The 4,090-nt window shown below is 38.6% G+C and overlaps 1 non-coding gene across 1 annotated transcript; it reads right to left on the bottom strand.

Moving 5' to 3' along the window:
* Positions 1-3,743: 3,743 nt before the first annotated feature.
* On the bottom strand, positions 3,744-3,806 carry LOC115031358. The gene has a single exon (XR_003836999.1). It is a non-coding gene; the product is annotated as a U7 small nuclear RNA (small nuclear RNA).
* Between the last annotated feature and the right edge of the window lie 284 nt (positions 3,807-4,090).

Here is a 4,090-nt window from a genome sequence, read left to right as displayed (position 1 = left end):
GGTGATTGTTTCCAATTCTAAGAAGGGGCAAAGTGTCCACACTTTGGTCTTTGTTCTTCTTCAGTTTCATGTGTTTTGCAAATAGTATCTTATATCTTGGGTATCCTAAGTTTCTGGGCTAATATCCACTTATCAGTGAGTACATATCATTTGAGTTCTTTTGTGATTGTGTTACCTCATCGGCTGCTGTCAACTCTTTAACGTATGCAAATATAGGAGTATTTCTTTATAAAATATTAGCACTTTTTCAACTTCTGAGTAGAAACTACTTTTTCAAAACTAGGACTTCCTAGATCAGCAGTTAGAATTCCCCTGGGTTCTGTTCCTGGGAACCACACTGTGTAGCTCATAACTGCCTATAACTCCAGCTGCAGAGGATGTGTTGCCTCTGCTGTCTGAAGGCACCCACATACACATACACATAAATCAGAAAGAAAGAAAGAAAGAAAGAAAGAAAGAAAGAAAGAAAGAAAGAAAGAAAGAAAGAAAGAAAGAAAGAAGAGAGGGAAGGAGTAAGAAAGGGAGGGAAGGAAGGGGAGGGGAGGAGAGGAGAGGGGAGAAGAGAGAGAGAAAGAAAAGGAGGGAGGGAGGGAGAAAGAGGAAAAAGTGAGAGGGGAAGAGAGAAAGAGAATACCTGGCGTAAGTTAATTCATCTTGGAAACATGTTGAATATCTTTTCCTCAGAAGAAAGATATTGTTCTCTGTAGTTTTAAAGACAGATTCTCACTGCATCTGGAGCTCACAGATTAAGTTAGGCTAACTGACCAGCAAATTCCAAGGATCCACTAGTCTCTACCTATCTGAAACTGAGTTTACAGCTCATGTTACCAGGCCCAGCTTTCTTATGTAGGTAAAGAGGGACAGAATTCATATTCTCACACTTATGTGGCAAGCACTTCTCTGACAGAGCCATCTTCCCAGGCTCTGAAGATGATCCTTACGAATGAAATATGATCTTTGCCTTTTGAAAGAAATAGTTGTGTGCAAAAGCTGTTAGCACCTATTTCAAGAACTGGCCCCAGTCTCCATTCCTGCTTGCCAACATAGTGAATGGATCTAAAACTTGTGTGAAAAGTGACATCTTATGTGAAGTGCTAGGATTATGGTAATAGGGCTGGTTAAAGAATAAAAACTTGGAAGGACATGGAGACACAACACCTCAATCTAGGCACTGGAGAGGTAGAGATGAGAGGTGTCACCTGTACTTTACAAATGGGAACAGAAGTGGTTAATAGATAATAAGGTGACCTCTGCACTATCTGAATGACCACAACCACACCAGATCCTTCCCAGACCCTGAAGATGTCACATGTAGTCAATATGGAAAACCAACCTTTATGAAAGAACTCACAAGTCCTTTGCAAAGAGTTCAATGTTGTCATGTCTTAAGCTTTATTGTGCATGAAGGGTTGAGGTAATTGCCACTAGAAAATGTTTGTCTAAAATTGGGGTGTGTTTAAATATGCCTAAAATAATCTTCCTGGTGTCAGACTCTATAAGTCTGAATCATCACCAGCTACTGAGTTATGCTAAACTAGACCTTCATGCTTCACATGAATGGTTATTCTACTGCTCATGGTGGTCACAGAAAACCCACACTTGGTTTCTCTAATAATCATAATCATAACAATTACAAAATATTCATCTCTACTTTTCTTTAGAATAATCTTACCTTCATGAGGCATACTGATCAAACAATGGAGCCCAGAGCTGACAGACTTGAAAAAACACTGAAAGTAACTATTTCCATTTTAAATGGCAAGTTGATATTTCTCTGACAACTAAACCAGAGTCCATGTCACCAAACAGAAAACAGANCAGTAAGTCAACATCAGACTTAATGTTAAATCAACACAGGTGTGGGCTGGTTGTTGGCCATGGTAAATAGGACACATCAAATGCTATGGCAAAATAAGGTTATCTACTCACTGTCAGTCCATATATAAACAGCTAACATCCATTCACATATGTTTCCAATATAGTGAAAATTAATCACATAAAATTACAAGTCCTGTTAGAAATGGATATCAATGAGTTTTCTGAACATACAATTTAATCTGTTACCTTTTGTACCATTTTAATAATACTTAAAAATAAACACTTGAACCTGCTGAGAATATCTTGCAATGTCTTCTTTTATTCTTTATAGTTTATGTCACCAAAACGAGCTCCTTATAAGAAAATCCTTGATATGAAATGCGTGCTGGAGAGATAGCCAAGCTCTTAAAGGCTAAAGCTCCCAACCAAAAGGAGTAGGTTCAGTTCTCAGCACTCATGCTTGTCTCTCCAGCTGCCTCTTTGCCGGACAGCCTGGTAGATATCAAATAAACAAACTTATACACAAATAAAAAATCAACAAATTAGTATATAAGCATGTACATCCATGATGCAATAAGGATTATTTGCATAATACATTTATTATGGTGGTATACATGTTAGATCAGAACTGGCAGGCTGTCCTTTAATCAGAACAAAGAAGGACAGCAGTTCCCTACAGAAGTAAAGACCAAGTGCCCAGGCATAGGGGACTGGGGCTTTTTAGGGCAAAGAGGGAACTTCTGGAGAGGAAAGTTTTATCATTAGATGTGTTCTTTACCATCAGGGATGGATGATAGCAACTGGTATTCTGTTACTACATTTTCTTGTAGGGCAGGTTTTCTCATGGTTTTGCTGAGACTGGAGATTTTTTTTTCTCATCTGAGATTTCTTGTACTAGGTTATCACCTTTCATTTCAGATTCTCAGAACAGATAAAAGGAAGTGGATAATCTGTCCTCTCATTGGTGCTTTTTGTGGGAGAGGAATAATGGAGTGAGACAGGTTGGTTCTGACCTAGGGCCTAAGGGTCCATAGGTCAGATTGACTTTATGCAAGCAGGAGTAGAATTTTAACCAAAAGAACTGTTTGGATCCAGTGACTACTGCCATGTACTTTTGGAAAAATCTTTGAGTTGATTAGACAGAGTGATTTACTTAGTAAGATGAAACCAAAGTGGAGAACCTAGCCAAGGTAGCCATTGTCACAGTGAGGTCCTAGTGATAGCAGTGATTTAGTCCAGAAGGAACTTCATTACAAAGTTTAAAAGGCAGGATGAATACTTAAGGATGAAAGGAGTGATGAAGGGGAGGAGCCTGAGTGGAAAGAAATCCAAAGCTCATTCATAGGAGGAGACTTGTTATTGGGTGGGTTTTTTTTTCCTCCTCTGACATATAAGTCTTTGGCCCTTAAGTCTCAAGCCAGTTTAGATTTGTTGGTGCAGAAAAAAACATTGTTCGTAGCTGAGGACCCAAAATCCCACGGCTAGCATTAGTCAATGGACATAGTCCTCATCAATTTTCAATTATTGCATCAACTAAAAATTGATCTGAAATTTCTTTAAGGTTGTCTGATAGCTGGTGAGACAAGGGTTAACTGATTCAAAGAAGCCATCACTCCAGATGTCTTAGTTCTGCACAGCTAGCTGGATGAAAGCATAGCACACAAGTTATAAATAGTATTCAGCACTTTGTAATGGTAATAAACACATTATTATTGGCTTATACTGCATTGCTAAGGATGAGCCTCCAAGAGGGGGAGCCTGAGAAAGAATGTTTGGGAGCAGTAGAAGAAACAACTTAAAGTCAGTGATGGGTGCAAGCTGACAGTTCTGTAGTCTGCTTGAGACAGCTCTGTAGATAGATTTCTATTTGAGATATCTTTCTGCTTGAAACAGCTGTTTGCTTAAGAAAGATCTCTAAATAGCTTTTGGGTTTTCCAAAAAAAGTCAGAAAACCTGATAGAAAAATTCTAAAAGAGATGTTATCTCTCGAATCAGCTCTTTCTAGGTAGCTCTCTCTTGTGCANCAAAGCCCAGTCTTTTATTTATATATCAATTCAGTCATTTACCCCAGGTTCTCTTTTGATTATCCCACAAATCATTATTTTATGACCTTAGCTGCTTGATTCTTTTAAAAGAACTGAAACTCACTCTGTCCCAGGCTAGCACTGAACTCAAAAATCTGCCTGCCTTTGTAAATACATGCAATAAGCTTAGCTGGGTGGAATCTTGTCCTGAGATCACTACTCCCTAAATCTCTTTATCTCCTTCCTTA

This window comes from Mus caroli, chromosome 6 (assembly GCF_900094665.2).
Source record: "Mus caroli chromosome 6, CAROLI_EIJ_v1.1, whole genome shotgun sequence".
Classification (NCBI taxonomy): domain Eukaryota; kingdom Metazoa; phylum Chordata; class Mammalia; order Rodentia; family Muridae; genus Mus; species Mus caroli.
This window is presented reverse-complemented; position numbering and strand designations above follow the sequence as displayed.